General features: G+C 40.7%; 1 protein-coding gene across 1 annotated transcript in view; it reads left to right on the top strand.

Moving 5' to 3' along the window:
• Positions 1-13,883, top strand: part of ZNF407 (zinc finger protein 407) — a 461,011-nt gene that overhangs the window by 18,448 nt on the left and 428,680 nt on the right. The gene's annotated exons all lie outside the window — the stretch shown is intronic.

Here is a 13,883-nt window from a genome sequence, read left to right as displayed (position 1 = left end):
TAAAGCTTTTTGGATTCCTGGAAGTCTTCGTGGGGACTAAGAACTGTTAAGTGTAGTAAAGGTTTTGTCAGGTCTAAGAAAACCTTTGTTGTTTTTAGGGAGGTTTGTATTCTTTTGACCCTTCTGACAGTTTCTAGAGATGTTGTAGAGGTCTTTGTAAGTCATATGTACAAAACCAGCCCACTCCCTCCACCCCTCTACCCTCATTCTGATTGTTGTTGTTTTTTCACTTTTTATTTGGAAGTGATTTGAAATTGATTGAAAAATGCGCAAACAAAACTAGAAAATGTTTCTAGGACACCTGTATAACCTTCATCCTGAGTCATCTGTTGTTATGTTTCCCCATTTGCTTTGTTGTTTCCTCTCACTCTTGCTCACTCATGTCCACACTCTCTCACCCACCACATAAATCCATGTCCACGCACCACGTACAACCATATCCACTCACCATATGTCCGTATCCATGCACCACATACATCTGTATCCACACACCATGTACATCCATATCCATGCACCACGTACATCCATGTCCACGTACCACGTACATCCGTGTCCACGCACCACATACATCTGTGTCCACGCACCACGTACATCCTTGTCCACGCACCATGTACATCCGTATCCACACACATAAACATGCTTTACTTTTTCTCCTGAACCATTGAGAGTCATTTAAATGCATTGTGACCCTTTACCCATAAACACTCAGTCTATATTGTCTTAGAATAGGGATTTTTCTCTTATGTGACTGTGGTGCTGTTTTCAGTTTTATAAATTTGTGTTAGCGCTTTTTGTCAGTTGGCCTAAAATGTCCTCAGTAGCATTTTCCTCCTGCCAGCACAGGGTCCAGTCCCTGAAATTCATGTATCGTTAGCCTTCTTTAATCAGGAATACTTTTGTATGAAGTCTTTATATACTTTCATGACATTTTTGAAGAGTGCAGTCCTCTCCACCTTTTTTCTTCCTTCTTTAAACAATGCATTTCTCATTTTGTATTGTCTGCTGTTTTCTCTTCATTAGCTGGAGGTTTTGTTGGCTGCAGTAATGCACAGGTGATGTCATGCCCTTCTCGGGGTCATGTCTGGAGACACACTGTGTCCATCTGCTCTTCATTGAGGATGTTGATTTTGATCATGCAGGCAAGGTATTGCCAGTTTATCCACTGGACAGTTATTAAGATTGTTTTTCCCTTGTAACTAATAAGGAGGTTATGGGGAAATGCTTTAACACCATGCAGACATTTGGCTCCAAATCTAAACGTCACCCTTAGATTTAGCATCTCTTGATGATTCTTGCTTGATACAGTCTTTGCCGATATGCTTTTCTATATATGTCCAGCACTCCCTCCGTATTTGCCAGTTGCCCCTCAGCCTTCTATAAACAGAGCCATCCCTTTGCTTCTCTCTCACCACTCCTCTCTCCATCCATCTCTCCATCTGCTTGTCTATCATTCAATCACTGAAGTGGGCTTACTCATTCCTACTTGTAATGGTTTAATGGGACCTCTTTATTTGGGTGCTCCAGTTGTCCCAGATTTGGCCAGTGGGAAGCCCCTTCAAGAAGCTGGGTCCTGTGTCTTTGTGCAACCTTTTTTTTTTTCTTTAAAGCATTTCCCTACTTTCTGCCGTGAGATGCTCCAAGCTTACGTTGCACCAACCTTGCCCCAGCCCTGGAATCAGCCATTTCTTGAGACTTCCCGTGGGCTTTTAGTGGGGAATAGTACTAAAGACCAAGTTCTCCGTGCCAGGTGTGCTGCTTGTTAACTGGCCATCCTTTCTGCAACTTCCCAGTTGCCCATTCTTCAGTATTGAATGTGAGGTCCAGCGAACCACAGGTAACTTTCTTGATGTAGATGAGTGTTTGACCAAAATTGGATCCCAAGCGTCTTTGACTGTTAAAACAAATCACCTTGTGATGTTCATTTGTGGAGTTCTGATTCTGAGTTTAGTCTGAGGACCTCGATCATAAATGTATTTCCATCTAAGGGCTGGCTTTTTTTTAAAAAAACAAAAAATGAGGTAGTCATCATTCTCCATTGCTTCAATAATGTGCAGAGACGTTTTTAAAGCTTCCCATTCAGTCACCTCTTCCCCGCAAAGTAATATATTTTGGAAAGTATAGAAAAGTGCCAAGAAGAGGAGGAAAAGATTACCTACAATTTCACCATGCAGAGGAAAAAAACTATTAACCTTATTATACAAATGGACTTGGATAGAACTATATCCATTAAAAAATGTAATACTAAAGTTTTTCTCTTTTCTAAATATACTTAAAACTCAGATCCTTGATACCTAATAATTTATGTTCCATGTGCCCTGAGGCTTGATAGTTTTATATCATATGTTAGCTTATTGACATTTAGAATTACAATGTTTTTCGGATTTTGTCCAAATTTAGTAGTTTTTGTCTTTCATCCCCTGCAGTTCTTTGTTTAGCCATTGTGTTTCATCTCTTCTCATGGACCTGGTGAATCTAAGCAAGAACAGTGATTTATTTTCCCCAGATTTACATTTTGGAAATACTATTTTTCCCTGTATTTCCTGGAACAAAACCCAAATCCATTATTAAGGTACTTTTTCTACTTTTTGAGTGTTCAACAACTCCTTAATATTGGAAAGATATTTTCGCATTGAATTGAGGAATCTTAGTCCCTCTTTCTCACTGTACAAAGAAGGAAACCGAGGCTCAGCCAAGTTTTGTGAGTTGCCCTGTGTCTTCCAGCTTATTGTTGGTACAATTGGAATGAAAGCTGTGGCCTGCTTACTGAAGCTTAATGTTCTTTTTCAAAAGTGTTCAACATTTTCACTGTAAATTTATTATATGTTTCTTTAATTTTATACTCCGAATCCTCTTTGCTTTCCTTGACATTCATATGTTATATGCTTTATCCTCTTGCCTTTTGAAAAAGATGAAAGGAATATTTAAGGAACATATACTAACTTTTATCTTGGAATGCCTTTTTTATGACCGCTTTATAAATTCTTGAAAATAAAGGGTCTAATGGAAACACTTAATGAGAAAGGAGGGGCTCTATCACATGTCATCTCCCCCCACCTTTTTTAGTGAATAGACCGTTTAAACTAAATTAAGTAAAGGATATAAATTCTGTTGTTTCAGTTTTAATATTTCATGACTGATTTTATAGATGAAATTATATTTTACAATAAATAGGAAGAAGAATTTATACAGCCTGTTCTATTTGATGTGAAACAGCAAATCCCATTTCTCTGTAGCTGTAAAGAAAATTCATTATAATGTCTTTAGTTGTACGAGATGGTTTCATCGTGATTAGTTACATTGATAATAAAACAACCTTTTTCAAATGGCATGAGATACAAACGATCCTAGGTGTCTGCCTTTAATGGCATTGAATTTTTTCACTTTCTACTTATAGAATTGCCATTCCTTTCCCTTGTCCCCTTTTTTTCTGTCCCAATAATTAAAAAAAAACCAAACAATTAGATGGAAATGCCAACAAAGCATTGGTTTTAAAAATACTTTTTGAATGGAGATATATTACATTTTAGTATTTTTTGTGTAAACATCTCTGCCTACAAAAGATATATTTGTCAGAGATGGTTGATATAAGGTTGTCATACAATTAATTTTATTACTGGATCAATTTAATATATTTGGAAAATAGTACTTGGAGTATAGGAAGGTTTTGAAAAAAGAAATTGCCAGGTGAGATGACTGTGCTAATTCTGCAGGCCACATTTGATTTGTTGTTTTATAAAGCTCTTAGTACATCTGCATGAAGGGTGCTGGCTGGGTGGAAATCTTTGATAATGAAAGGAATGCTGGTCTCCCTATTCTGTTTTGGTCACTATGGCTTGATCGCTGTCAGGATGGATTTTTAGTGATTGTTTTAGCTCTCATTTTGAGCATTAAGGAAATATTTTCATAACTTGCAGGCCACGTTGAATTGGAAGTTTGAAATATAACATGTACGTCCTCTGGGATAGAAACAATACTCTATTCCGAATTGAGTGAGAATTTTACTATACTCTGACCACTTGGGCATGGGAGCACGTAGTTCTAGCCTGTTTGCCTTCCAGGTATGCATTGACTCTGGCTGGAGAAAGTTCTTTGTAGGGTCAACTACATGTGGCATGCAGGAAACTTTGGAGGTGGGACTTGCTGAAGTCCATGCCCAATGAGCAGAGGCCCCTAAGCTTGAAGGCCTCCTGCCAGGTGAAGGTGCTAGCCCTGTGCAGCATAAGTGGCCAGAGGATTGGGACTCATTCGGCTCCGATGATCGGTGACTGCATATCTGTACTGCGTAGGTCTGGGGCTATGGCTGTGAGAATTGTAGGCTGTTGAAAGGTCTGAGCCCCGCTGGGAAGGAACATGATGAGTTACCTCCAAGGCAGGCGGCTTGCTACGTAGATTGTAGGAGCCTGTTGGACACATGCCTCCATCCAAAATGAGCCGATTTTTCAGGAAATGTTAAGATATTTCTCCATTTCCATACAAATCTAAATTTAGAACTCACTCTACTATATCTCTTTATTATTATTTTGTAGCGTTTAATTTTGTGGGTACATAGCAGGTGTGTATATTTATGGGGAACGTGAGATGTTTTGGTACAGGCAAGCAATGAGTAATAACTACATCATGTAAAGTGGGGTATTCATCCCCTCAAGCAATAGGTAATTCCTTGGGAGTAACCTATTGCTACATAACACATTTGGCCAAAGCATAGTTGCTTAAAGCAATAAGCGTTTATCATCTCTCAGTGTCTGTGGGTGAGGAATTTGAGAGCGGGCTTGCTTGGGTGTTCTGGTTCCAGGTCTGTCTTGTGGCTGCAGGTAGGATGTTGTGGGAGCTGCTGTCCTCCGAAGGCTTCCCTCAGGCTGGAGGATCTGCTACTGGACGGCTCCCTCCCCTCTGGATGTGGGCAGGAGCCCCCAGCTCCTCACTGGCTCTGAGTCGGAGGCCTCATTTCCTCCCCCCATGGGCCTCCCCACAGCTGCTTAAATGTTCTTGCGACATGGTACTGGCTTGCGCTGGACAGAGTGACCCTAGGGGAGGGCATGCGGGAAGCACAGGGCCTCTTACAACTTCGTCTCCAGCATGCAGCATCCTCACGTCCACTGTTTTCGGTCCCTTACAAACAGCTCCACACTCAAAAGGAAGGGAATTGGGCTCCATCCTTTAAAGGGAATGTCGAAAGAACTCATTTTAAACCACCGAAGGCATTTTGCTGGGCAGGGAAATAAACAGCTTTACAAACGTGTATGTTAGGAATGCACTGTAGCCTGGTCTCAGGACTGTGAGGAGGTGGGTTTCCTGGACCCAGTATTTATGTGCTAATCGTCCTGTGAGGAAGCCGGACCCTATTACACATCTACATGTGGTAAAATTGCCTCCGGTGTTATCTGGTGAATGTTTTTTTAGGGTGTTGTATACTCTCTTCTAGTGGATGAGTTTGTACAACTTGCAGTTGTAAACCTTTTCGTGGAAGAGTGTTTCTTTTTTCCTTTGTAGGATCAGATACTTGATTTTGTGTTCTCTATTATAAATGGATGCTTCTGCTGGTAGGAGGCTGGTGAGGAGAGGGTGGAGTACAGCGCCCTTGAGTTACTCTCAGATTGTGCATGTGGGGTTTCGTAACTACAATTAATGCTAAGCTGACTTTATGCATGGACTTGGTGGCTCTTTATTAAATGAGGCAATACTATAAGGGCAAGACACATTTTCAACAGGAAGTCAGCTGAAGTGATAGATGAAGAAAGAGATGTGAGTGGCTCACTAGTTTCCATTGACTCTTACCTTGCCCAGCCTTTGCCCTTGCAGCTCGGGCAGCCCTGCCTGTCTGGCCTTGCCCTGTGAGGAGCAGGGAATCCAATTCTGCTGGAGGGCAGTCGTCACTTCTGGAGTTCGTCCTTTTTTTTGGACTCCCCAAAGAGAAAGAACAAGTCCACTAGGTGTTTTCATACATGCATGTGTATGCATACCTGCCCTGTCACACATACCCATCAGTGCAGTTACTGTGGGCCTGGTGACAAAAGTCACACTGCCTGCATGATGAATTTGGGTGAATCTAGGAAGGGCGAAGGGTAAGATGGGGTGGGATGGGAGAGGATGGGTTCTTTATGGCATCATCATAGTGGTGTGTCTGTGAGTGTGTGTGTCTGTGAATGCATGTTTGTGTGTGAGAGTCTGTGTTTTTGTGTGTGTGTCTGAATTTGTGAATGTGTCTGAATGTGTGTGAGTACATGTGAGAGCGTATCTGAATGTGTGAGTGTGTGGGTGTGTCAGCCTATGAGTGCGTGTCTGAGTGTTTTAGTGTCTGAATGTGTGAATGTCAGTATCTGTGAATGCGTGTGTGTGTGTATATCTGTGTCAGTGTGTATCTGAGTGCATGTGTCAGTGTGAATGTGAGTCTGTGTGTCTGTGTTTGAGTGTGTGTGTGTGTACATGTGAATGAGTGCATGTGAGTGCAGATGTGTGTGTATCTGTGTCGATGTATAAGTGCGTGTGTATCGGAGTGCGTGTCAGTGTGAATGTGTCTGTGTGTGTGTCGCTGTGAATGTGAATGTGTGAGTACATGTGTGAGCATGTGTGTGTATATGTGTGAATGTGAGTCTGTGTGTGTATGTCTGTGAATATGTGAGTGCGTGTGTGTGTGTGCGTGTGTGTGTGTGCATGTGAGTGCGTGTGTGTGCATGAGTGTGAGACTGCATGTTTGAGTGCAAGTGTGAGTGTGCGTGAGGGTGAGTGCGTGTGGGAAACTGCACGTGTGTATGAGTGCGCGTGTGTGTCTGTGACTTTGGGTGTGTGCACATGAGGGTTGCACAGTGAGAGCTGTGGCTCGCTTCATGCATACTCCTTAGGAGGGAGAAAGGCATAGAGAGAAATGAGAGATTGAAATGAGTGAAAAGTGGAACAAAAGGATGAAAATGAAGGGAAAAATGTCATGCGTGCCATCCTAGAGTATGAAATGGTTTCATGTGACTGAAATAATTGTTTCTCAAATTCTTCCCGAAATGCCTTCCTTAATACGCAGAAAGAAACGTCCTGTGAGAAGCGGCCAGCAGGTGTCATCAGAAGGCTGCGCTTGATTTGCTTCATTATTGTTCTCAAAAAGTATTTTAATTTCTTTCTTGAAACATTTCTTTTTCTTTTAAATCATAGGCAGAGAACGATTTCAGTTTGAGCATGAATTTGTTTTGCCACAGTTTCTGGGTGAATTAATAATTTATAGGTAAAAATGAAGATAATAAAGCTGCAAGGAACTTATGTTTGCAGTCAAGGAACAACTGCTTGAGTGTTTGGGTAAGATGGATACTTGGGGAAACTTGGTGGCGCAGTGAAGAGGTGTGTGCAGTGGGAATTGATGATTTGAATAGGAAATGTAATGCTCTAAGAAGACTGGGTTTAATAACACATCCCATTATTTTAGTCTAGAGACTTGCCAGGTCTCCTCAATCTTGAAACCTTACTGTGGGAAGAAATCTGAGGCTCATTCTACTTCTCTACTGGGTTCCAAGCACTGGGGTACTTTGAGAGGGAAGGAGATCACGGCTTCCTCTGAGAGCTGGGAGTGAGTCCTCTGCCGTTTTCGCTGTGTTCGGGAGAGAACCAGAGGGGCTTTCAGTTCATGGTAAGCTTTCAGTTCATGTTTGTTAAGTGACTGACATGAAATCTGCCTCAGAACAGTAAGTCCTTAAACTGTCCCAGTTGGATGATTTTTGAATTCTTCTTTAACAAAGACCCGTTCCGGCTCCGTTGGTAATATGCTACTTGTTCTAGTAACCGGTCCCAGTTAATTAAAAACAATTTTTACATCAGCATAAACTTTCTCACCTGCTGAATCCCTTCTAGATGGCTTTGAGATACCTATTAAACTACTTCACATCACTGCTTACTGATGTCATTCTAGTTCTGGACCATATTACTTCAACTCATACACTGAGCTCTTTCTGCCTTTAGATTGTCTCTGCCTTCAGTATGTCTTGCATCTTGAAAAATTAATCTTCCTAAAGCAGGACTGTGTCTCAGTGACTCCCCACTGGCTCCACTGAATAAAATCCAGCTCTTAATAGGGAGCCTTCTGTGATCTGGACCTGCTCGATCAGCTGCCAGTTTTCTAAGTCTGTGGTGGAAAGCCAGCGCTGTGGCCCTCTGGGTGGCCGAGAGCTTTCTTACATGCTCGTGGTTTGTGTTTTCGGGCTTTGCCCGATCGCTGCCTTCTCCTTGAGATGTTTAACTGTTCCTACTTGCCCCCTCAACAAAAGACAAACGGTTTTAGTTTCCTCAAGGTTAGGCTCAATTGATATTTGTGCTATCTGAGTTAAATACTCTACTTGGGAGTGTGATCCCTTGCTCTCGTATACTGCTGTAGATCTTAGTTTGCATCGTGCACGTGATCATGTATGACTTTGTATTGAGGTCCTTGGTGTGTATGTCATGTGGCCCCCACAGAATCTTATCTCAACGCATGAGTGCATTTGTGTCACTACAGTTCCTTTCATGTGGTAGGCTTTCAATGTTTATTTGTTGAATGTTTGTTGTTATTTCTTGATATAGTGAGATGTTGGGTTATTTCATTAATTTAGAAATTCAGTTGTGAAATAACAAATGTGGAAACTTTTTTTCCTTTTGTTCTAGAATTCTTGCAGCCATTATTTAGAAGATGAAGGCTCTAATTATTTTGCTTCTGAGCATTCATGTAGTTGTCATTCTTTTGTCCGTAAAAACATGAGTCAGATGCCCTCAACAGAATGTTCACTCTAAGCAAATGTGTGTGTGTGTGTGTATGTCTTCCGTAAGTAATGTAGTGTTGTGTGTTCCCTTTATGTATTTGGAAGGTGGAACTCCTGCTGGTGCCTAGTAAAAGGGACAGTCGTGTGCTGCAGCAGATGAAGAGGTGGTAGGCTGGGCATGGAAAGGGAGTTCCTGCTGTTTTAGGCTAAGCATTAAAATGCTTAGCAGAACTTCTGTTACAGGTTTTTTAAACCTTGTATCTATCTGTATAGATATAGACATATACAAAAGTTGATAGAATAATATAATGAATCCCCATGTGCTTGTCACTCAGCTTTGATGTTTATCACATAACTTCACCACTTCCCTCTCCGGGACTATTTTAAAGTTTGTTGCAGGCATTTTTTATTTCACCTGTAAATACTTAGATATTAGACATTTCTTATATCACAATGAGGCATTCATTCATTCTAGTACCTTACAAGTGCTTGGAACTGTTCTAGGCTCTTGGGATATATGACTGGATAAAATAAATCATGCCTTTACAGTCTAGCACGGAGAGACGGAAAATAAACTAGACACATAAATAACCATAACAGAAAAAGCATTGATTTCATCAGAATTTAAAACTTCTGTTTATCAAAGACACCATTAATCAAATGAAAAGGGAGAAAATGTTTGTTAAACATATATCTAACAAAGGATTTATATCCAGAATACGTAAGCAGTTCAATAATAAAACAACCAAATTAAGAAACAGCCAAAAGACTAACGAAGCACATCAAAAAGTATTCAGTGCCATCACTAGGCATCAGGGAAATGGAGATTAAAACCATACACACTAGAGTGACTAAAATTTAAAAGACTGATACCAAATGTTGGTGAGGGTGTGGGTCAAACAGAATTCTTATACATAGCTGCTAGCAATGCAAAACAGTACAGGCACTTTGAAAATCAGTCAGGCAGTTTCTCATGAAGTTGGACGTCCATCTGCCCTGTAACCCAGCAGTATCACTCTTGGATATTTACACAAAAGAAAAAAGATGTTTGTAAAAACACATGAATATTCTTGCTCAAGTATACTGCTGTAGATCTTAGTTTGTATTATACACATGATCATGTACGGCCTTGTATTGAAGTCACCGGTGTGTATGTCATGTGACTCCCACAGTATATTATCTCAGTGCATGAGTGCGTTGGTAGCACTGCAGTTCCTTTCATTTGGTAGGTGCTCAGTACATATTTGTTGAACTAAGAATATTCATAGCAGCTTTCTTGCAATAGTAACAAAAGGAAACAGCCCTAATGTCTATCAGCAGAACTGTGGTGTATCTGTTGAGTATCCTATAACCCAGCAGTGCAGTGGAACACACTACTGACACATGCAGCAAAAGCCTCAGGCTGAGCCGAAGAGGCCAGACCCCCCTTCCCCCACAGAGCGTATTGCATGGTGCCATTTTACTAGACCAGGCAAAACTAAACGATTGTGGAAGAATTCTGAACAGTGATTGCCATGGTGGAGGGTTGGTGTTACCAGGGACCAACTGTGAAGGTGCATGAGGCATCTTGCTGGAAGGAGGGCAGGGCTCTGTATCTTGATAGGGATTCCTGGGAGGTCACCTCTGCAGATCTCTGGGCCTCTTTTTTCTCTCCACTTTTCTCCTCTCCTTTGTTTTATCCTCAACTTATAATGCCCCTCCTTGTGCTATGGCCTGTGTACTTGTCAGGCAGTAAGCCGGGCTCACCTAGTGTGTTCGTCTCAGGAATCACTGTCCTTTGGTGTCTGATGTCGACTGTCTTGCACTGTTGCTTCGCAGGTTTTATTTACCTTTTTTTTTATAGTAGTTTCAAACATGAGAGTAAATCTAGTCCCTGGGACTTGATCTTGACCAGAAGCAGCTGCCCTGGATTGGACAATATATCTGTTTTAAGCAATGTATTGTCTCGACGTCTCATCTCTTACGGTGTAAGCTCTCACAGGACTTAGGTTTTGGGTGGTGTTTGCTGTATATCCAGCATCAACAAGCAAGAATACTTGGCACATCGTAGGCACTAAGCGAAGGTTTTAAAATGGGGTGCATGATTCTTTCGTACTTCCTTTCCTCCCTTTACTCTTCAACTGCAAATGTTGAATAGCAAACCAATGCTTTATGGAAAAGAGCATTTCTGTTTTTTTTTCCTCTTTTTTTTTGGTTAGAGATAGGGTTTCGCCCTGTTGCCCAGGCTGGTCTCCAACTCCCAGGCTCAAGTGATCTGCCCACCTTGGCCTTCCAGAGTGCTGGGATTACAGCCGTGAGCCACTGTGCCCAGCCAAAAGAGCATTTCCTAAGGATCCTTTGCTACACCGGTCTCTTGATTCTTTATAAACAAAGGGTTCTGTAATCAAATAAGGTTGGGAATTTCTTGTGTACCGAGAAATCCTGTGGTAAAGAAATGTTTGTTCAGCTTGTCTGCCTTCCTTCTTCCCTCCTTCCCCTCCCCTCCCCTCCCTTCCCCTCCTTCCCTCCCTCCTTCCCTTCCTTCCCCTCCTTCCCTCCCTCCTTCCCTTCCTTCCTTCTGTCCTTCTTTCTCTCTCTCTCTCTCTCTCTTTTTTTTTTTTTTGAGACAGGCTCTCACTCTGTTGCCCAGGCTGGAGTGCAGTGATTCAGTCGTAGCTCACTGCAGCCTCAAACTCTGAGGCTCAAGTGATTTTCCTACCTCAGACTCCTGAGTATCTGGGACTACAGGTTCACACCACCACAGCTGGCTCACAAACTAGAGTTTTCTAAACATATTCGACCAGAGATGTTTTATTCACTTAAAACACCTACTCTTACAGAATTTATACTTTCTGGAACCTGTTCTGAAGGAATGTATCTGAACTAATGTTGAGTATCTTATAAGTGCAATAAAACTAGGTATATTTATCTTTTTACTCTTTTTCAAATATTTTTATGTTATAGATAATATATGACAACTTATATATTTTAAACAGCTTTATTGAGATATTTGCAGTTCTGTTGATTTTAGTATTATAATCTATTCATGGATGTGTGCCACTTTCACCAGAGTACATTTTAAAACATTGTTATCAGCTCAAAAAGAAACCTCTTTCCCTTTAGCTCTCATCCTCCATTCTGCCTGCCTACCTGCAGCCCTAAGAAATCAAGGGCTGTCTATTTTTCTGTGTGTATAGATTTCTCTATTCTGGACATTTCATGTAAAAAGGAATGATATAGAACATGATCTTCACTTGGCATGATGTTTCTAAGGGCCATCCACATTGTGGCATGTTAGTACTTCATTTTAAATTTTATTTTTACTTATATTTTTAGAGGCAAGGTCTCTGTCTCTGTCGTCCAGGCTGGAGGGCAGTGGTGTGATCATTGCTCAATGCAGCCTTGAATTCCTGGGCTGAAGAAATCCTCCTGCTTCTGCTCCAGAGCTAGGACCACAGGCACTTGCCACTGATTTTATTATTTTTTATTTTTGTAGAGTTGGGGTCTTGCTATGTTGCCCAGGCTGGTGTCGAACTACTGGACCCAAGCCATCCTCCCTCCTTGGCCTCCAAAAGCATCGGGAGTATAGGCAAGACCTACTGTGCCTGGCCAATACTTCATTCTTTTTTATGACTGAATAATATTTCATTGTGCGGATACCATATTTTCTTGATTCATTCATCCATTGATAAACATTTGGGTTGTTTCTACCTTTTGGCTATTATGAATAAATACTGCAATCAGCATTTGTATACAAGTTTTTGGGTGGATATATGTTTTTGTTTCTCTTGGCTGTGTATGCCTCGCAGTAGAATTACTGTACTATATGCTAGCACCATGTTTAATTGTTTAAAGAACTGGTAGACTGTTTTCCAAAGTGGCTGCACCATTTTATATTCCCATTAGTAGTGTTATGAGGGTTCCAGTTTTTCCCCATTCTTACCAACACTTGTTATCTCATTTTTTGAGTATAGCTGTCTTAGTGGGTTTGAAGTGGTATCTCCTTGTGGGTTTGATTTGCATTTCTTTAGTGACTACTGATGTAGAGTATCTTTTCATATGCGTATTATGTATATTTTCAATGAAGAAATGTATTTTGTATTCTTTACTCATTTTAAATTGATTTATCTTACAATTGAGTATTGAATAACAACAGTTTTTAAAATATATTCTAGATGCAAGTCCCTTATCAGATATCTGATTTGCAAAAATGTGTTCCCATTCTGTGGGCTCTGTTTTCACTTTCTTGATAGTGGCCTTTGAAGCATAGTGTCTTTTGAAGTTTTTAATTTTGATGAAGTTCAATTTACTTGTTTTTTTCTCTTGGTGTTCATGCTTTCCGTGCCCTACATTATAAGTATATTTTTGTTACCTAATTTTAGCTGAGTCAAAGCAATAGGCTTCATTTGATTTGTCAATGTTATGGAAAAAATAGCTAAAATAGTTTAAAATAGTTATCATTAGCCTCGAGACTATAATACATTGATGCCTTTTTATTAACATGGAATCAAGTGGCATTTGGCTGAAAATTCCAATCATGGTGTAAAGTAAATGGAAAATGATATGTTTTAATTGAATTAAATAGCATAATGAAAAATAAAATCAATATTATTGATTTCAAGGGATTTTATTCAATAAAATTCTTTTTTTCCTCAAAATTTACTCCATTAATTGTACTCTACCACTGACATTTCCCTTTGCCATTAACCTTCAGACAATATAAAATGACTGTTAGATGAGGAAATTAATGATTGACAGCTGGACTAGAAGTGGTTTTTCATTGGTAAAAGAGCTTGAGCGTGAATGGTGATATGTAATGAGATTATACGTGTTGTTCATTGGAATATATTTAGAAAAATCATGGTAAAGCTCTTTGCTTTAGGAGAAAAGGATGAAACTGGTTTTTGGTTTTTTTTTGTTTTTTTTGTTTTTTTTTTGAGACAGAGCCTTGCTCTGTCGCCCAAGCTGGAGTGCAGTGGCGCGATCTCGGCTCACTGCAAGCTCCACCTCCCGAGTTCACGCCATTCTCCTGCCTCAGCCTCCCGAGTAGCTGGGACTACAGGTGCTGCCACCACGCCCGGCTAAATTTTTTTGTATTTTTAGTAGCGACGGGGTTTCACCATGTTAGCCAGAATGGTCTCCATCTTCTGACCTCGTGATCCGCCCGCCTTGGCCTCCCAAAGTGCTGGGATT

Source organism: Chlorocebus sabaeus, chromosome 18, assembly GCF_047675955.1.
Source record: "Chlorocebus sabaeus isolate Y175 chromosome 18, mChlSab1.0.hap1, whole genome shotgun sequence".
In the NCBI taxonomy this organism is placed as follows: Eukaryota; Metazoa; Chordata; class Mammalia; order Primates; family Cercopithecidae; genus Chlorocebus; species Chlorocebus sabaeus.
This window is presented reverse-complemented; position numbering and strand designations above follow the sequence as displayed.